This window comes from Sardina pilchardus, chromosome 5 (genome assembly GCF_963854185.1).
Source record: "Sardina pilchardus chromosome 5, fSarPil1.1, whole genome shotgun sequence".
In the NCBI taxonomy this organism is placed as follows: domain Eukaryota; kingdom Metazoa; phylum Chordata; class Actinopteri; order Clupeiformes; family Clupeidae; genus Sardina; species Sardina pilchardus.
In genome coordinates this window covers 340,853-361,303 of record NC_084998.1, presented here as the reverse complement: position 1 = coordinate 361,303, position 20,451 = coordinate 340,853, and the positions used below count along the sequence as shown (strand labels likewise).

At 43.0% G+C, this 20,451-nt stretch overlaps 10 non-coding genes across 10 annotated transcripts; 3 read left to right on the top strand and 7 right to left on the bottom strand.

The window, feature by feature from the left end:
• Nucleotides 1-551: 551 nt before the first annotated feature.
• On the bottom strand, nucleotides 552-623 carry trnaw-cca (transfer RNA tryptophan (anticodon CCA)). Its single transcript has one exon. It is a non-coding gene; the product is annotated as a tRNA-Trp (tRNA).
• A 566-nt stretch (nucleotides 624-1,189) lies between these two features.
• trnaw-cca (transfer RNA tryptophan (anticodon CCA)) lies at nucleotides 1,190-1,261 on the bottom strand. The gene has a single exon. It is a non-coding gene; the product is annotated as a tRNA-Trp (tRNA).
• A 566-nt stretch (nucleotides 1,262-1,827) lies between these two features.
• trnaw-cca (transfer RNA tryptophan (anticodon CCA)) lies at nucleotides 1,828-1,899 on the bottom strand. Its single transcript has one exon. It is a non-coding gene; the product is annotated as a tRNA-Trp (tRNA).
• A 566-nt stretch (nucleotides 1,900-2,465) lies between these two features.
• trnaw-cca (transfer RNA tryptophan (anticodon CCA)) lies at nucleotides 2,466-2,537 on the bottom strand. The gene has a single exon. It is a non-coding gene; the product is annotated as a tRNA-Trp (tRNA).
• A 566-nt stretch (nucleotides 2,538-3,103) lies between these two features.
• Nucleotides 3,104-3,175, bottom strand: trnaw-cca (transfer RNA tryptophan (anticodon CCA)). The gene has a single exon. It is a non-coding gene; the product is annotated as a tRNA-Trp (tRNA).
• A 217-nt stretch (nucleotides 3,176-3,392) lies between these two features.
• trnak-uuu (transfer RNA lysine (anticodon UUU)) lies at nucleotides 3,393-3,465 on the top strand. The gene has a single exon. It is a non-coding gene; the product is annotated as a tRNA-Lys (tRNA).
• Nucleotides 3,466-3,741: 276 nt separating this feature from the next.
• trnaw-cca (transfer RNA tryptophan (anticodon CCA)) lies at nucleotides 3,742-3,813 on the bottom strand. Its single transcript has one exon. It is a non-coding gene; the product is annotated as a tRNA-Trp (tRNA).
• A 217-nt stretch (nucleotides 3,814-4,030) lies between these two features.
• trnak-uuu (transfer RNA lysine (anticodon UUU)) lies at nucleotides 4,031-4,103 on the top strand. The gene has a single exon. It is a non-coding gene; the product is annotated as a tRNA-Lys (tRNA).
• A 276-nt stretch (nucleotides 4,104-4,379) lies between these two features.
• trnaw-cca (transfer RNA tryptophan (anticodon CCA)) lies at nucleotides 4,380-4,451 on the bottom strand. The gene has a single exon. It is a non-coding gene; the product is annotated as a tRNA-Trp (tRNA).
• Nucleotides 4,452-4,668: 217 nt separating this feature from the next.
• On the top strand, nucleotides 4,669-4,741 carry trnak-uuu (transfer RNA lysine (anticodon UUU)). The gene has a single exon. It is a non-coding gene; the product is annotated as a tRNA-Lys (tRNA).
• The last annotated feature ends 15,710 nt before the right edge of the window (nucleotides 4,742-20,451 follow it).

Below are 20,451 nucleotides of genomic sequence, written 5' to 3'. Positions count from 1 at the left end.
CGATAAACTTTCCCACTTCTCCCTGTATCTGCTATTGAAACCTCGAGCAATGCAGGCTTTCAGTGCAGGGGGAGCCATTCTCTGTTGCACCTGCAGACGTTTCGCTTGCTGTAACTTTGCCACGCCGTGCATGACTTACCAACGTACGTTAGGAAGAGCCAAGTTACAGCCACGTTCGTGCAGAGCTGGGTGCTCTCTCGAAGCCTGGATAGCTCAGTCGGTAGAGCATCAGACTTTTAATCTGAGGGTCCAGGGTTCAAGTCCCTGTTCAGGCGATTTCTTTACAGCCGGGCGACGCCATCTTTCGCCCTGGTGCGGAGGAAATGCCCGACTGCTGAACGATTTACTCTGGCCGTCAGCGCTTGCTTAGCGCACTCTTTGCTACTCTCCGCGTCAAAGCCTGTAAAAGTCACCGTGGCGGACACTGGTGTTTTTCACCGAAATCCTTCGCTTTTCAGTAATGGCTTGAAATTCACAGGCCCACTAATTGCCTTTCAGCCAAAGTGCTGTCGCTGAGTTGGACGGTGAAAAGAGTTGAGCGGTGATTTCTATGACCCCGACGTGATTTGAACACGCAACCTTCTGATCTGGAGTCAGACGCGCTACCGTTGCGCCACGAGGTCCCACAGGTGCTGCACCGATAAACTTTCCCACTTCTCCCTGTATCTGCTATTGAAACCTCGAGCAATGCAGGCTTTCAGTGCAGGGGGAGCCATTCTCTGTTGCACCTGCAGACGTTTCGCTTGCTGTAACTTTGCCACGCCGTGCATGACTTACCAACGTACGTTAGGAAGAGCCAAGTTACAGCCACGTTCGTGCAGAGCTGGGTGCTCTCTCGAAGCCTGGATAGCTCAGTCGGTAGAGCATCAGACTTTTAATCTGAGGGTCCAGGGTTCAAGTCCCTGTTCAGGCGATTTCTTTACAGCCGGGCGACGCCATCTTTCGCCCTGGTGCGGAGGAAATGCCCGACTGCTGAACGATTTACTCTGGCCGTCAGCGCTTGCTTAGCGCACTCTTTGCTACTCTCCGCGTCAAAGCCTGTAAAAGTCACCGTGGCGGACACTGGTGTTTTTCACCGAAATCCTTCGCTTTTCAGTAATGGCTTGAAATTCACAGGCCCACTAATTGCCTTTCAGCCAAAGTGCTGTCGCTGAGTTGGACGGTGAAAAGAGTTGAGCGGTGATTTCTATGACCCCGACGTGATTTGAACACGCAACCTTCTGATCTGGAGTCAGACGCGCTACCGTTGCGCCACGAGGTCCCACAGGTGCTGCACCGATAAACTTTCCCACTTCTCCCTGTATCTGCTATTGAAACCTCGAGCAATGCAGGCTTTCAGTGCAGGGGGAGCCATTCTCTGTTGCACCTGCAGACGTTTCGCTTGCTGTAACTTTGCCACGCCGTGCATGACTTACCAACGTACGTTAGGAAGAGCCAAGTTACAGCCACGTTCGTGCAGAGCTGGGTGCTCTCTCGAAGCCTGGATAGCTCAGTCGGTAGAGCATCAGACTTTTAATCTGAGGGTCCAGGGTTCAAGTCCCTGTTCAGGCGATTTCTTTACAGCCGGGCGACGCCATCTTTCGCCCTGGTGCGGAGGAAATGCCCGACTGCTGAACGATTTACTCTGGCCGTCAGCGCTTGCTTAGCGCACTCTTTGCTACTCTCCGCGTCAAAGCCTGTAAAAGTCACCGTGGCGGACACTGGTGTTTTTCACCGAAATCCTTCGCTTTTCAGTAATGGCTTGAAATTCACAGGCCCACTAATTGCCTTTCAGCCAAAGTGCTGTCGCTGAGTTGGACGGTGAAAAGAGTTGAGCGGTGATTTCTATGACCCCGACGTGATTTGAACACGCAACCTTCTGATCTGGAGTCAGACGCGCTACCGTTGCGCCACGAGGTCCCACAGGTGCTGCACCGATAAACTTTCCCACTTCTCCCTGTATCTGCTATTGAAACCTCGAGCAATGCAGGCTTTCAGTGCAGGGGGAGCCATTCTCTGTTGCACCTGCAGACGTTTCGCTTGCTGTAACTTTGCCACGCCGTGCATGACTTACCAACGTACGTTAGGAAGAGCCAAGTTACAGCCACGTTCGTGCAGAGCTGGGTGCTCTCTCGAAGCCTGGATAGCTCAGTCGGTAGAGCATCAGACTTTTAATCTGAGGGTCCAGGGTTCAAGTCCCTGTTCAGGCGATTTCTTTACAGCCGGGCGACGCCATCTTTCGCCCTGGTGCGGAGGAAATGCCCGACTGCTGAACGATTTACTCTGGCCGTCAGCGCTTGCTTAGCGCACTCTTTGCTACTCTCCGCGTCAAAGCCTGTAAAAGTCACCGTGGCGGACACTGGTGTTTTTCACCGAAATCCTTCGCTTTTCAGTAATGGCTTGAAATTCACAGGCCCACTAATTGCCTTTCAGCCAAAGTGCTGTCGCTGAGTTGGACGGTGAAAAGAGTTGAGCGGTGATTTCTATGACCCCGACGTGATTTGAACACGCAACCTTCTGATCTGGAGTCAGACGCGCTACCGTTGCGCCACGAGGTCCCACAGGTGCTGCACCGATAAACTTTCCCACTTCTCCCTGTATCTGCTATTGAAACCTCGAGCAATGCAGGCTTTCAGTGCAGGGGGAGCCATTCTCTGTTGCACCTGCAGACGTTTCGCTTGCTGTAACTTTGCCACGCCGTGCATGACTTACCAACGTACGTTAGGAAGAGCCAAGTTACAGCCACGTTCGTGCAGAGCTGGGTGCTCTCTCGAAGCCTGGATAGCTCAGTCGGTAGAGCATCAGACTTTTAATCTGAGGGTCCAGGGTTCAAGTCCCTGTTCAGGCGATTTCTTTACAGCCGGGCGACGCCATCTTTCGCCCTGGTGCGGAGGAAATGCCCGACTGCTGAACGATTTACTCTGGCCGTCAGCGCTTGCTTAGCGCACTCTTTGCTACTCTCCGCGTCAAAGCCTGTAAAAGTCACCGTGGCGGACACTGGTGTTTTTCACCGAAATCCTTCGCTTTTCAGTAATGGCTTGAAATTCACAGGCCCACTAATTGCCTTTCAGCCAAAGTGCTGTCGCTGAGTTGGACGGTGAAAAGAGTTGAGCGGTGATTTCTATGACCCCGACGTGATTTGAACACGCAACCTTCTGATCTGGAGTCAGACGCGCTACCGTTGCGCCACGAGGTCCCACAGGTGCTGCACCGATAAACTTTCCCACTTCTCCCTGTATCTGCTATTGAAACCTCGAGCAATGCAGGCTTTCAGTGCAGGGGGAGCCATTCTCTGTTGCACCTGCAGACGTTTCGCTTGCTGTAACTTTGCCACGCCGTGCATGACTTACCAACGTACGTTAGGAAGAGCCAAGTTACAGCCACGTTCGTGCAGAGCTGGGTGCTCTCTCGAAGCCTGGATAGCTCAGTCGGTAGAGCATCAGACTTTTAATCTGAGGGTCCAGGGTTCAAGTCCCTGTTCAGGCGATTTCTTTACAGCCGGGCGACGCCATCTTTCGCCCTGGTGCGGAGGAAATGCCCGACTGCTGAACGATTTACTCTGGCCGTCAGCGCTTGCTTAGCGCACTCTTTGCTACTCTCCGCGTCAAAGCCTGTAAAAGTCACCGTGGCGGACACTGGTGTTTTTCACCGAAATCCTTCGCTTTTCAGTAATGGCTTGAAATTCACAGGCCCACTAATTGCCTTTCAGCCAAAGTGCTGTCGCTGAGTTGGACGGTGAAAAGAGTTGAGCGGTGATTTCTATGACCCCGACGTGATTTGAACACGCAACCTTCTGATCTGGAGTCAGACGCGCTACCGTTGCGCCACGAGGTCCCACAGGTGCTGCACCGATAAACTTTCCCACTTCTCCCTGTATCTGCTATTGAAACCTCGAGCAATGCAGGCTTTCAGTGCAGGGGGAGCCATTCTCTGTTGCACCTGCAGACGTTTCGCTTGCTGTAACTTTGCCACGCCGTGCATGACTTACCAACGTACGTTAGGAAGAGCCAAGTTACAGCCACGTTCGTGCAGAGCTGGGTGCTCTCTCGAAGCCTGGATAGCTCAGTCGGTAGAGCATCAGACTTTTAATCTGAGGGTCCAGGGTTCAAGTCCCTGTTCAGGCGATTTCTTTACAGCCGGGCGACGCCATCTTTCGCCCTGGTGCGGAGGAAATGCCCGACTGCTGAACGATTTACTCTGGCCGTCAGCGCTTGCTTAGCGCACTCTTTGCTACTCTCCGCGTCAAAGCCTGTAAAAGTCACCGTGGCGGACACTGGTGTTTTTCACCGAAATCCTTCGCTTTTCAGTAATGGCTTGAAATTCACAGGCCCACTAATTGCCTTTCAGCCAAAGTGCTGTCGCTGAGTTGGACGGTGAAAAGAGTTGAGCGGTGATTTCTATGACCCCGACGTGATTTGAACACGCAACCTTCTGATCTGGAGTCAGACGCGCTACCGTTGCGCCACGAGGTCCCACAGGTGCTCCACAGATAAACTTTCCCACTTCTCCCTGTATCTGCTATTGAAACCTCGAGCAATGCAGGCTTTCAGTGCAGGGGGAGCCATTCTCTGTTGCACCTGCAGACGTTTCGCTTGCTGTAACTTTGCCACGCCGTGCATGACTTACCAACGTACGTTAGGAAGAGCCAAGTTACAGCCACGTTCGTGCAGAGCTGGGTGCTCTCTCGAAGCCTGGATAGCTCAGTCGGTAGAGCATCAGACTTTTAATCTGAGGGTCCAGGGTTCAAGTCCCTGTTCAGGCGATTTCTTTACAGCCGGGCGACGCCATCTTTCGCCCTGGTGCGGAGGAAATGCCCGACTGCTGAACGATTTACTCTGGCCGTCAGCGCTTGCTTAGCGCACTCTTTGCTACTCTCCGCGTCAAAGCCTGTAAAAGTCACCGTGGCGGACACTGGTGTTTTTCACCGAAATCCTTCGCTTTTCAGTAATGGCTTGAAATTCACAGGCCCACTAATTGCCTCTCAGCCAAAGTGCTGTCGCTGAGTTGGACGGTGAAAAGAGTTGAGCGGTGATTTCTATGACCCCGACGTGATTTGAACACGCAACCTTCTGATCTGGAGTCAGACGCGCTACCGTTGCGCCAGGAGGTCCCACAGGTGCTGCACAGATAAACTTTCCCACTTCTCCCTGCATCTACTGTTGAAACCTCGAGCAATGCAGGCTTTCAGTGCAGGGAGAGCCATTCTCTGTTGCACCCGCAGACATTTCGCTTGCTGTAACTTTGCCACGCCGTGCTTGACTTACCAACGTACGTTAGGAAGAGCAAAGTTACAGCCACGTTCGTGCAGAGCTGGGTGCTTTCTCGAAGCCTGGATAGCTCAGTCAGGTAAAAAATGGTGAAGGTGACAGAATATCAGTCGAGAGACTCGTTTTAGGTGTCTGAGCTTTTGGGAAATGTTTGACATGACTTCACAACTTTGCCATAACATACTAAAAGCAATAGTATATCCCATTTTTCTCTTTTGCGATATTTTGTGTCCACACGTACGTTAGTCACTTTGCCTATCGCAATAAAAAACGCTTCTGGATGCTTTTGGAATAAAAACGCTGGCAGATTTTTTTTCAAGATGAGAAAACAGTCTGCACAACTTCTTTCATCAGAAAAAGACGCTTAGTTTGAATGTACCCTTAGATGGGTTGACCGAATCCACCACATATCTTCTACTGGGGACCGGGCCATTTATTGCCACAGTGATATATTTATTTTGTGTGCACCCTTCACCAGTATCATGTCCCGGATGGGAAATGGCACTACGCTTTGGCGGACCTGTCTAATTTGAGAGAGCTGTAAGGAAGAATAAAGATCAATTGCTAAACATCATGCTGATGGTGGGCTAACTGACCAAACTTGCCTTTATGACGAATATCAACAGAATACCCCATAGACATTTTAGTTTTGCAGTGTGTGATATCAGCATCTGTTGAAACCAAACATTTAACTCAAAACACAACCACTGTCTCCCAGCTTGCAATTGTTAATTCTATTATCAAGTTCCTGGTTTCATTTGCCTGTACGTTTTAGATAAATTAATGCAATATAAATGACATTGATTTATGCTATCTTGTCATTTTAGCACTAGAGTCTTTATTCACGTTACTGTCATGAACTTACTGAGGTCACCCGGCCCTCCAAAGTCATGAAGGCAGCTCCAGTTGGGTACATTTTGAATTTCGACAGGCAAGGAGGGGGGAAACAGCAGGGACCGGGCCTTTGCTTCAATATCAATCGTCTGTCAGCGCGCATCTTACAGCTTGAGACCAGGTGGCCCCTACTGCTTCCCCGAATGTGTAGGACTTAGCCACGGGCCTTTGGTTGCATCCCACACATTGCAGCTGCTGCTGAGTTTTAGCATAAGGCATCATGCGAAGGTTGTTGGCTGCCTTCTTTTTGAAAACATAGACAGTGTTGATTAAAAATAATTTCCACAGCATAACCTAGGATCAAATCAATTATAAAACTACACGAAGACCACAATGAGGATCATGGGATATTAACAGTCTAGGGCTGAATGGGGAGAATGTGGTTTACAATGCAAGACCACTAAAGCAGGCCTAGGCTACAGGTAAACATAGGCTTGATAATATTTCCCAATAGCAAGACAAACAGTAGATATGTAGCCTAGTCAATTTCAGATTCAATATTAATTTATTGTCAAGTCTGGCCACGTTATAGGCCAGGCTAGGCCTAGGCTACATAGTGTGTGTTTCCGCTCCCTCTCAATGTTGCATCGCTTGAGTAGGGTAGGCCAGGCTAACAAAACTATGTTAGTGAACTTCATCTGATCAGATGCTTCATAGGCTACAGCCAGCTATAGTTCGCGAATAATTCAATATTATACTCTTTTGAATACATGTAACTTGCCACATCAAATGATATAGTTCATTCAAACAGCAAGCATTGACAAAATTGTAGGTAATCTATAGTAGCCAGCGGCACATTATTCTAACAATATCTAATGAAGTAGCCTATAGGCTATGGCTTTAGTTGTATTTCATATAAATCATACATCCCGTAAATGGCCTATGACATTTTTATTTGTCATTAAATTGTCAATGACTTTCCAGGCTATTAGTTTAAGCCTAATTAAGAATTACCGAGCCGCCTTGGATACCGCTCAGAATATGCAGAGTCGATAAAAACAGGTCTATTTTAATAATTCAGAAATAACCCTTTTACTAGACGACTTATACATTAGGCATTTTAAACTGTCTAGGTAGACTACTTTAAAAACATACGACCTGTATCACAACTTAATAAACAGAGGGTTACACATAGCCTACCTTCTGGACTTCCTTCTCTGCAGTTTCTTCAGAATGGTTATCTCTCAAGGAATAATGAATTACAAAAACTATTTAGTAGCCTAGTTGTGTTTGCATTGGTTGTTGTCCTTGATGGGGTTCAGTTATTGGTCAGTTTCCAAAAAAAAAAAAAATCTTTCACAGGTGTCTTTCTCAATTGTTTTGCCCAGGTGTTTGTAGTGAATGGGAAAAAAACCCATTACTGCTGCCTTTAAATGTACTTAAAAAGTAACCTAGCCTATTTTAAAATCATAGTCCTGTCACCTATGTAGTAGACCTAGCCTGAGAATTAACATGATAAATGAAGAAAACATTAAAATGTAGACGTAATTAGGGCTAGCCAACTCCTGTAGCCCAGTTCTACAGAATGTCTATTTTTGTTTACCACTAGGGGTCAGCTTAAGACTGATTTTGGCTCTGAAATTACTCAAATTGCTGAAGAGTTTATTTTCTCAACTTTTTGGTACACAAGAATACTTCAAATAAATGTTTTACTAATGTTATGGATTTGATATTGAGTTTTGACTCTAGAAAGATCGTATAGCCTACAGTCAATCATGTGTTATAATTGATAATGATAGCATTTGAATTTAACACAATTAAATTAAACTAGAAAATGTAATTCCATGGAAGGAATTACCATTGCATGTAAATGCAAAAAGGTTGCTGACTGTGTAAAACATCAGGCCTATAGTTAAAAAGACAACTAGGCTACACAGAAGAATAGATAAATAACAATAACCCAATTACAATTCCACTGAAATTACTTGGAAAGTCACGTTTAAAAAGTGATTTATGAAAATGTATCAAAATTGTGGATATAGGCTATTTTGGAAAATAACTCTTTAAAAGACTGAAATGAAGTTGCCTACTTAAAACGAGTTGCAAGAGCTGACACTTTAGTAGCCTACAGTGACGACTGGTAGGATAGCTTACATAGCCTTCATATACACTAATGCAGGTTAAAAGTAGGCCATAGGCTATAGATTTAGACACCATTGGAACACGGAATACAATCTCAAACAACGCCAATCAATTAACGATGATGCAGCAACAGTAGGATATTTTATTTAGGCTACACATATTAGCCTACAGGATGAGCTAGTATGTTCTTCGAAGTGTTTCCAGGTGTGTGATTGTCCTATTAGGAAGGTACAATACGCTGTTAACAAAGGTTTTTAATTTGTGAATGATGCCGAAAGCTTTAAATGATTGCCTGGCTGGCAAGTCCTATAGCTGAAACGACTAGCTTGCTAACAAACAAACGTGAAAATGATAGCAATGCAGTTTGTACTAGAAACGACTGTAAGAAGGCTTGAACCTAAATGGTGCAACTAGTTGCTTGTAACTTGCTAGTAACTTGCTTGTCGTTAGCTAAATACAGTGTTTACGTTGACGTTAGGTTAGATTGTCTTTAGGTGTTGATAACGTTACCGAGAGCAAACCGGTTACTGTAACGATATAAACAAATCAAGTAAGGAGTAGCAGGAGACAAGACGATAACGTCCTGGTTTAGCCTACAGCAGTGGCATGGTAGAATGTTTTCATAGCTGTTACAGCCTGGTGCAGCGGTGGCATTTGGATCAAAGATCCTTGATTACTGACAGCTGAGCACTGACGTAACAATTAATCTTTACCGCCAAAGGGTCTCAACGTTAACTCTAAGGGAATTTTAAAATATTTTATCGTAAATATCTCTACAAGTATAAAGTTCACAAATGTGAAAATACATTGGACAAATCTCCGTTACAAGACCTTTGTAGAAGTCTTTGAATGACGTCAAACGGTTAAGTGGTTTTAGCGTTATAAAACATGGATTTTGGTCGGAAGAAGAATAACTATATTAAGAAGAATAGGGATAACAGTACATTGCATTTACATGCAATGTAATTAAATGATTTATTTCTACCTCATGTATATTGTAAGGAATCACAACAGATGTTGGTATGTTTTTGCTGACTCTGAAGTTGATACATCAGCCAGTGCTATAACACATGGTTCAATTTTAATTTATCCAGTTATTTTGTGGTAAGTTTCACCAGAGGCATAGAAGGGTGTTAAATGTTCCCTGCTGAAAAAACCAGCAAGAAACCAGCTTAGGCTGGTAGCTGGTTTTAGCTGGTTTTAGCTGGTCTTTGCCCAAAACACAGTTCTTATTGCTGGTCTTTGCTGGTGTAGCTGGTTAGGCCACCAGCTAGACATGCTGGCGTGACCATCTGAGGAAGCTGGTCGTGCTGGTGTGACCAGCCTGTCGTTTGGGATACAGCTGGTTTAAGATGGTCATGCTGGTGACCAGCCTGTCCAGCTTGACAAAGATGGTCAAGCTGGTTTTCTAGAATGACCAACATAAGCTGGCGTGGCCAGTAAAAACCAGCAATGTAGACCAGCAACACCAACTAAAATGATCAGCTTAAGGTGGTACGACAATCAAAACCAGCTGAATTACCATCATAAGCTGGGTAAACCAGCTGAAGGTGTGTTTTCGCGAGAGTTTTGCTGGTCTAGCTGGTTAACCATCAAAGGGTGGTCAAACAAGCTGGTTAACAAGCTGGTCAACCAGCAAACCACCTTTAGCTGGTCAGGCTGGTTTTTTCAGCAGGGTTGTCTTACCATAGGAAAATGTGAAGTGTGCACCAGTAAACTCATAGAGAGAGTAGAGAACTGTAATCCGATTATTTTTAAAAAGATTGTAGATGAGGTTGAATAATTCATATTTTAAAAGGTATAGGATAATGTATTCAGTTTTAACTGACCAGGTAAATGGAAGATGTTATAGACAAAGCAGTACAATTGCACTCCTGAAGGTTGAAGTATACTCACCTTTTAATTTATTCATTTTTCTCTTCTTCTTAACCCTACTACTATCACTCTTTTTTGAAGGACAACTGTTTTTGATCTTACTAGTTTAAATAGGCCAGCATAAGCAGAGTGCATTTTTGTATGAATGCAGCATCAGGTCTTTTGCATGCCCGATCAGGTAGACAAACAGGCAGTTATTAAGCAGATATGGTAGTTGTAGCTGTAGACACATAGTTAGTTACTTTAGTTAAACTTTTAGCATATATTTCATTTATGAACCAATAATATGTTATGAATGAAAGCATATAGAGCATATAAAAAGTTATTGCAATGATATTGTTTTGTGTATGTATAATGTTACATTTTGTCTTATTTTAATAATAATATGTGTCTTCATTTAACCCTCTAAGCGCCACCATCGAGTTAACTCGACAAGATGCGGTACTAGATAAAACGGCCAAGTTGGTCAAATAGGGTGTCAAATTTCGTTCAAACTCCCTGCCACTAGTTGGCAGACATGTCAAACTACGTCCCTGACTCACAATTACGTCATGCTTCTATACAAAATTTTCGAGAAAGGGCACTTTAAATCAGTGGGAAATATCAGCTGAGCTAGGTCGCGTGTGAGCCATTGTATTAGAGCGGTAGTATGAACGTAAACGAGTATTAGCATTAGATAATCGTCTAAACACATCAAAAAAGTTTACCAGGAATGAAGTGTTGGGTCTTCTGTTCACTGACAGTGATTCTGAAGGGAAATATCTGCCTTCAGAAGATGACGGGGATTTGTTTATTCACACACGTCTCTGCCTAGCAGGCAATGCTGCAGCTGCACAACGAGAGATAAGTATGTAACAATTCAACCTTTTATCTTAGGCCGTGTTAAGCCTACCCTACATTGCCAGACTTTGCAAAGATTTGGAAAAGATTGAAAGATTGAAAAACTACAGTCTCAGACCCTCTCACATCTAAAGACAATTCATTGAGGTTTTAGTCACAGTCTAGTCACAGGCCAGTCTCAGATTAGGATTTTGCAAAGACTGTGGGTCACTATTTACAAGACTGCTGCTAGATTCCTTCAAATTATTTCCATCGTGCAATAGGCTACACGTCATCATTCACAGGAAATCACATGATAGCCTATTCATATCAAAGTAATTTTTTCGCGTTTCTGCAGCATTGTTTGATGTGTGACATCACTAACAGATATAGAGCTGTTCTGTCACGTAGAACAACCGACTAATAAATTATAAGAAATGAAATAACAAATAATCATAAAGGCTACAGCTGTCGCCTATTTTGCCCCTTCCTGTTTCATGTTCGCGCAAGGTTACTATTGGTTTTTAATGTTCACGTCACTATTTGCATGAGCCACGACTGAAAAGACTTCCGATAATATCAAACATGTTTGATATTGTCGTAACGGCAAAACTAGAAAAAGACTGCCTCCGACGGACTTAAAACCGCTAAGATTGGCACCTTACACTAAACGATTTAGATGACGGGAGCGCGCTGCGATTTCAGTACAACTCCCAAGATTTCCGCCCGATTTTGGAAATTTAGTCGCCGACTGTTAAAACAGACCAAAATCGTGCAATGTAAGCCAGCCTTTACTTAACGCGAAGGGGGTTCTTTTGAATGACAAATTAATGACTGGCAATAAACAGATAATTCCAAAATAATTAAAGTAAAACGAAAAGTTAAATCTGAGTGCTGCTAGAATACTTTCAATAGACAATGAAACGATATTTCGTTGAAGGAAGAAAGCCACGCATCAAACAATAAATCAGATTGCGCACAGCGGCGCTATATATTCACACACAATTCCAAAGTCCCCAAACAAACCCAAGCGTGTAATTCCCTCTTTCTCTCAGTCCGGCACACAAACCTAAGAGTCCAAACTAACGAAAAATGTCCTGTCCTTATCCGAGACCGCGACAGGTGGGCAGTGTGGGGTGGGTTTTTATGTTATGCCTTGCAATGAGAAGTACCATGAAACACTACAAGAAGTGTCACCTGGATGAATAGGGATTCATTATATTTACAATAAAAAGCCTGCTACAGAAATTTGCATTCCCATCATCTTTCCATTTATTATTTATTACACTATTGATTTTTAATGACACTAATGACATTTACTATTTCCCTGACCATTTAGTATGGCACAATGTGTGTTCTTTTTGTGTGTACAAAAAGTGGCAGATCTAAAGGCCATAGTCAGACAAAATACAGGTGTAGGCAGTGTGTGGTGGGCCTTTGTGTTGTGCCCTGCAATTAGAGGTACCACACCATGAAACACTACAAGAAGTGTCACCTGTATGAACAGGGGTTCATTATCTCTATGGCAAAAGGCCTGCTACATAAATTCGCAGCATCATCATCATTCCCATCATCTTGCTATTAGTAGCCTATGATGATTTACTATTTCCCTGACCATTCAGTATGGTATAATGTTTGTTCTTTTTGTGTTTTCATGTCCTGGTGATGTGTATGTCTGTCAGCAAAAATATTAATAATAATAATAATATTAATATTTTTATAATAATATAAAAAAAATCATAAAAATTCTAAAATCCAGATGGCCGCCACCATATGACGTCATAATGTGCTAATTAGTTGGATACATGTAATCCCTACATAAACTTTGGGTCATCCTTAATATTTCTCTAGTTTACAGAAAGTCTCTATCTCTTATCACTTTTAAGTTAAAGTCTTTTGAAATTAATATGTCAAAATTGAATGTTTTTGGAAAAAAACTCTGGCGCCTAAAGGGTTAAAAACAAAAATCAGAATTACACATTTTAATGTTTCCTACATCTGGCCATGTCAGTGCCTTAAAGGGATAGTTCGGATTTTAACCCTTTAGGCGCCAGAGTTTTTTTCCAAAAACATTCAATTTTGAAAACTTTCTTACTCGAATTTGGGCTTGAATCGAAGCTCTGGATGTCTGCCAACTAGTGGTGGAGAGTACAAAGGCGATTTGTCACCCTACTCGGATCTACCGTCTGTTTTAATCAGTGATGTTGCTTGTCGCCATACTGTACTCGTTATTATCTATAGCAATATAATTTATACAGTTGCAGAAGTGCTTGAGCGTCAAGACCGTTTGATGCAAGTTTAACAATATCATGCTCGTAATTTTGTAACGACGAAGACGTGCAGCAAAACAGCTGAGAAGAGCTCTCATGTCCAACATGCTAACAGCAGGCCTACGGAAGACGGATGCAAAATCAAATTATTGTTGCCAAAAAAGCGTTAGCCCATTGCTGTTTACAGCTGTTGTGCATCACGGAGCTATCCTACATTTCCCATAATGCGCAAAAACTACGGGAGCTCGTCAAATCCAAAAAAGGTAGATTTCTGCAACTGGGTCGGATCGAGGTCGGGCTGCTTTCACACCATAAACGAACCGCACCAGGGTTCGATAGGAACCGCTCCGAGACCACCTCCTCAGCTGGGTCTCGGTCCGCTTGTTTGGTCCGCAACAGAATTCGAGTGATTGTATTCACACCAGTCAAAAAGGTCCGAACCAAGCAAGAAACGAACTTGAGTTTGTTTTAATCGAACTACACAAGGCAGGTGTGAATATGCCTTATATATCTGTGAGGCACAGTTCATGATATCTCTTCACGTTATGTCGAGGCTATTAGCCTTCAAAGTTGGCCAAAATGGCGTTTTTTCCTAAAAATGCCAGTTTTATTGCCTTTTTCCAAGGACAAGATGAAATGCAAATCCAACATTTCTTTTTTTCTGCAATAGTGTGGCACTTCGTAGACCATGTGAATGTGGTAGATCCGACCTGTCCATTCTAATATCCCCTCAGCACATGTCTGAAGTTAGAAGAAATGAAAAATAGTCTTGGCTGAAGGAGGTGTTGGTTTGATTTGTATGAACCTCTTAGAAGGACAATATGGGGTGTAAACCCATTTAGTCTTTTTGAGGGATCAGAATGCCATCCTGTAAATAGGATACAAATGTTGTATCCCATTTCTACTCTTTAGTGATCCCTTAAAATATGTCCAAAAGTTGTCAAAAATGAAAAAGGCAACTAAATTGAGGGGCTTAATGGCCAAGTGGATCAAGTCACACAAGGTTAAAAATGTAATATAAGACAGATGAGATACTGAGGGAGAACACTGTGAAATGTTTAACCTTGTTACGATGGCCTTTGATCCCACTGTGTCCCTAATATCCTGTGATAACCGGAAGTTAGTTTAAAACAGGAAATAAACTTTAAAAAGGCTATATCTAGAGAACGGAAGGTCATAGAAATAAACATTCACTTCTTGCTTGATCCTCATGGTCGAATTATGTCTGATGGAGCAAATCAGATTGAGTCTACGACCTTCCGTTCCATAGTTGTTCGCAAAAAAACGATTTCCCATTGAAACGAATGGGAAAAAAACAAAAAACTGAAAGTGTTGAGGCCAAAATCATGGTTTGAGATATTGCGTAGGAGTATGTTTCAGATAATTTGGAGTTGATCGGTACCCACTTTGTGTGACATAAAAAAATCCCCCCTTAGGGTTTAAGTTATGGATGGATATGGATGACCAAAAAGTGTAGGATTTTCACTGGTCCTAGGGTTATGTTTATCTAAGTGGATCTCGGGTTAACTGTCCAGGGATACCATTAGAACAAATCACAATGCATGCTGCATCCAACGGTAACTCCAACAGCAACCAGGAGACAATATGCTTCATGCAGAAGAATTCAATTCAATTCAATTCAAAGAACTTTATTTTTCCGTTAGGAACTTCACATGTGGAGAAGCAGCACATACCATCACACACACACACACACACACACACACACACACACACACACACACACACACTCTCTAAAAGATAATAATAAATACAATATATAAAATACATAAATACATAAAAGAAGACTAAGAGTGACTGTTCAACAGTCTAATGGAAGCAGGCACAAAGCTAGCCAGGGCTCTGTTTGTTCTGAGTGGGAGGGATCTGAGTCTGTGTCCTGAGGGCAGGGGGCAGTACTGACTATGGAGAAAGTGAGTGGTGTCTTTGGATATGCATGTTGCTTTTTCCACAGTTCGTCTTTTGTATATGCTGGAGAGTGATTCCTGTTGTTGGCCAATTATTTTACCACTTAGCTTTATGATTCTGTTGAGTGGGTTCAGGTGAATACTGGACAGTGCCCCAAACCAGGATGTGATGTTGAAGGTGATTATGGACTCAATGAAACATCTGTAGAAAGCTGTCAGAACTGATGAGTGGACCTGAAGTCTACGGAGTTTTCTGAGGAAGAATAGACGTTGCTGGCATTTGGAGAAATTTGTTTAATGAGAATGAACCTCAGTTAGGGACACAGTGGGTTCAAAGGCTATCATAGCAGGGATTATACATTTCACAGTGTTCTCCCTCAGTATCTCTTCTGTCTTATATTTCATTTTTAGCCTTGTGTGACTTGATCCACTTGGCCATTCGCCTTTTTTTCCCATTTATGACAACTTTCGGACATATTTTAAGGGATCACTAAAGAGTAAAAATGGGATATAACATTTTTATCCTGTTTACAGGATGGCATTCTGATCCCTCAAAAAGATAAAAATGGGTTTACATCCCATATTGTCCTTCTAAGAGGTTCATACAAATCAAACCAACACCTCCTTCAGCCAAGACATTTTTTCATTTTTTCTGGCTTCAGACATTTGCTGTGGGGATATTAAAATGGACAGGTCGGATCTACCACATTCACATGATCTACAAAGTGCCACAATATTGCAGAAAAAAAGAAATGTTGGATTTGCATTTCATCTTGTCCTTGGAAAAAGGCAATAAAACTGGCATTTTTAGGAAAAAACGCCATTTTGGCCAACTTTGAAGGCTCATAGCCTCGAAATAAGAAAAAAAGTCATCTAAATTTTTTGTCAACATGTTCTCTTACTCATGGACTATATATATGTAGAGTTTTAAAAATGTGAGTGCTAGGTATTCATGACCATAAGAGAACAAAAACAGGTTTGTTTTTTCATTGCTTTCAAAAAATATATGGGTTTGTTTCGATGAATAAGTCTCCAATGGTGGGAAGGACTGTAATTCCTTTGTGATTTTGGACAACAACACAGGGTACTGCCCCAGTGTTCAAATTTTTAGAAAATAATATGGTAGCCTTAAGAGAGGAGAGGGGTTTAAAACAAAGTGGTGCTCGTTAAATACTGGAATTTTCAGCCTTTTTTTAGGACACGTCTAACCACATTTGAAGAGCCATATCTCAGAAACTAAACACGATACCCAGCTAAAATTTTGGTTTTCTTACATTTGGACCAAAAATCAGGAAAAACTGAGGACCATGGTGTCGGACCTGTTCCAACTGATATGGAATTGCCCTAATGTATTCAAATATGCGAATTATCTCATTAACTATGCGTGATACAAAAATGTCCCAAGCAGAAATGGATTCTACGCGGAAAAGTACTATAGAATCAATTGAGAAAAGTTTGGTAGTGACCTTTATTAGATCGTTCTGGGTTTTTCCCTGTCTAAGGCTGGCTTTACACGACAACGCTCCCGGGTGAAACCGACAAAATATTTTATCAGATGTGCCTTTCGTTTAGACGGCGACAGCGTTTTTGGGGCTGAAAAACGCAAAAAAATGAACCCACCCTCCAGAGTGGAAATCTTAAAAACGCTCCACCGTCGCGTTCCCGTCTAAAGGGTTGACAACGCAAAAGTGTGCTCTGAGCTGCTTTTGCGGATTGTGTTCAGATCGTTGTCGTGTAAAGCTAGCCTAATATTGTGAAGCCATGCAGCGTTAAAGTCACCCCCTATTAAAAACTGATAGTCTGGGAGAGCTGTTAATGTAGAAGCCAATGAGTTATAAAAAAGCTGGTCAAAGCAATTTGGAGCATAGACACATATAAGTGCAATTTTGATACCATTGTAACTTCTCAGGTCAGTCTTACCCTTCAGAGTTTCCCACCAGGCAGATAGGCCAATGCCTTAGTCCTTCAGGGAAACGACGAACTTTTCGGCTTCGCTCACCTCCTGGAAAGTGTGAATGTCTTTCCCCTTCGCAAGCTTGATTGTGGCCAGATAGAGAAGAAAAGCCTTGAATCCATAGGAGTGGGCCTCATACATGATCTTGTAGCACTGCTTCCGATGCTTAGTTGTAGCTTCGCTGTAGTCTGCTGTGAACGTCAACAGGTCGCCATCCACCTCAGGAGGGTTTTTTCTTGCCTCGCCGAGCAGGCGGTCTCTCATCAGCGGGCGAGGACGAGACTTTGCGGGACCAGGTGTGGGAGGTTGCCCAAGGCGGTGGCACCTCATCAGCTCAGGTGGAGAAAGTTTGAGGGCAGGGAACCATTCCGTAATCTTCTCCATCAGGTAGGCTCGAGCGTTCGCCCCTTCTGCGCCTTCTTTGAGATTGAATACAAGCAGGTTATCCCGGCGTGCCCTGTCCTCCATCTCAGTTAGTTTGGCTTCGTAGGTTTGCAGGTTCTTCAGACACAAAGCGGTCGATTTTTCCACATTGGCAGTGCGCTCCTTGAGGTTCACTGAATCAGTGCGAATGCTCCTAATCTCCTCCGTATGCTGCAAAAGAGTTGCGTGCATGTTGTCAATTCTTTTCTCAAGTCTATTGAATCGAGCTTCTGATTTCTCGTCGGCTTCGTTGAAGTATTTCGCCATGGTCACCTCCATAACTTTCGCCAGGGCCGCATTCTGCTCACCGAGCTCTTTCTGAAGTTCATTCATCACGCTTCTCTGGGCAGCAATGGTTTGTCTTGTTTTTCACATTTACTTCTAGCTGTATTTTATATAGTTTAGAGTTTATGCATAGAAAGTGAGAAACTGACCATATGGACGGTAAATTATCTCAGTTTGTGGAAGGTGGACACCACGGTATACTACACTGCCGCCATGACACTGGAAACAGTTAATAAACGGTTCCTGGTTAAAATCAGTTGCAAAATCAAAATGATCCAGAAGTTAATAAACGGTTCCTGGTTAAAGTCAGTTGCAAAATCAAAATGATCCAGAAGTTTCAGTTTCCTGTGATATTTAAAAAGGTCCCTCCACAGAGTTTCCCGATCAACCCTAAGAGGCGTGGGAATAAAAAAAAGACCTCTCTCCAGCAAACGTACCTCTGCCTCCAAAAGCTCAAAGGTAAGTGACAAGTTTAAAATATTAGAGTGGGGCTGCAAACGAACGCTAGGTCCCCCTCGTATCAGTTTAACTGACGCATCCAACTCATGTATGTGTTTAGCTGTATGGGTGTTCCAATGTATTGGGTCTCCTGAACGGACCTGGAACTGCCCATCTTCGATTCCCACTAATGTCCTGAAATTTGCCTCCAGACAAAGGTTAGTAGCCCTCAGCAGGGATTGAACTTCAGGTGCAAGGACTTGTGAAAACTGCATCAGGGGGATCGATATCTTTGCATTTGGAAAAACCACTCTTGCACAAGAAACCAACTCCTGGAACTGATGTTTAATTGTTGCAACTTTGTGATTTCTTGTACAATTGTTAATTCCAACTGACAAGATCACCTTTTGAACCGATGTCCATGGGGTCAGTTTCTTAAGAACTGCTTTCAGATGAAGGATAGCTGCCCCGGGGAAACTATCTATCTGTGCCAAAGGATGTTGAAATTCTGGTATCCTGGATAGATTAGAATCCCCTACCACCAAGATGGGTTTCTGGACAACTAAACTCCACTGCGTCATTTTGTAATGTGTGTTATGAAAAGATTTTGGTGAGTCATTATTTTTTGTTTCAACATTTTTCTTGTGGTGTACCATTTTGATTAGTTTTAGGATTAATTTACTTATTGCTCTCAATTCTGAGGGTTATTCTCTCTGTTCTGGTCATTTTTTGTCATTGTTGTTGTTTTTACAGGTACAGTCTGCATTCCCGTTTTGGGAAGCCCCATCGTCTTCGTGTCTCCATCGTTTACGGTTAGAACGGTTCGCGTTCCCGTTTCGGGAAGCCCCATCATTCTCCTCCTGTCTCATTCGGTTGTGGTTAAAACAGTTCGCATTCCCGTTTCGGGAAGCCTCATCATTTTCCGGTCTAAATCGATAATCATTGGAACGGTCCGCATTCCCGTTTCGGGAAGCCCCATCATTCCAACGTCTAAATCGGTAATTGTTGGAGCGGTCCACACTCTGGTTTCCAGAGGCCACATCACTCCAACGTCTGTGTCTACGGTAAGTGTTGTCATAATTTGTTGAATCTTGTCATTGTCTACGGTAAGTGTTGTCATAATTTGTTGAATCTTGTCATTGTCTACGGTAAGTGTTGTCATAATTTGTTGAATCTTGTCATTGTCTACGGTAAGTGTTGTCATAATTTGTTAAATCTTGTCGTTCAGGAGGGACCATACGTCCTCTCCTATAGTGCACTTTTGTCCATTCATTATTCAATGTAATTTTGTTCAAGCCTTATCCACGACGTTTCGATATTTGTTTATTTTTTTGAAGTGGTGCGCTTGAACTGAGTATTGGATTTTTTAAAGTAGCTGATTGAGGTAGGCTCTGTTGATGTTCACTCTACGGTGTCTCGATCTAGGGTTAGGGTTAGGAAGTTAGGGTTAAAAATTTAGTTTGATGTTTAAAAGGTTAATTAAAAGGTGCACTGGCCTGCTGTTATTGCCACCCTTATCCCATTAAAACCAAGGAATTAAAGGTTGAACGTTTATCTAAAAGTAATGTTAGGGTTAGGAAGTTAGGGTTTAAAATGTAGTTTATTGTTTAAAAAGTTAATTAAAAGGTGCACTGGCCTGCTGTTATTGCCACCCTTATCCCATTAAAACCAAGGAATTCAAAAGTGGAATTTAAAAGTGAAAGTTTATCTAAAGGAATGTAAAAGATGTTTAAGGTTAGGGTAAGGGTTAAGGTTAGGGTTAGGTATAATATGGGTTAGGTGTTAATTACCCAAAGTTTGGGGTTGGGGTTAAGGTTAGGGTAAGGGTTAGATAAACAGTAAAAAGTTGGTCCTCAGACATCCCCTGATGCTAGTAACACCGGATATAAGGTAAGTATATGTTTTTTGCTAAGGTTTTTAAAAAAAGGAGGGGTTCTCCTGTATGTATATTAAAATGTTTTTTTCTCTTTTATACAGGTGACCTTCCTAGATCTCACCCGCGTCTGCAATCCTGTATGTATCATATATGCAACACCCTTGCAGGAGAAACCTATTCAGGCCACCTGTATATTCCTGTGTGAATCCTCTCTTTTTTCTATAGCTTGTGGTTGAGACCATTGGGATGAATTGTGTTCAATTTCTTAATCCAATGTCTCTCCCTAGCTAGTCTCTGGCCTTCAGACCAATGCGACCCTGCCTCCAGACCCATGATAGATAAATTGTTACTACCATGCAGTCTG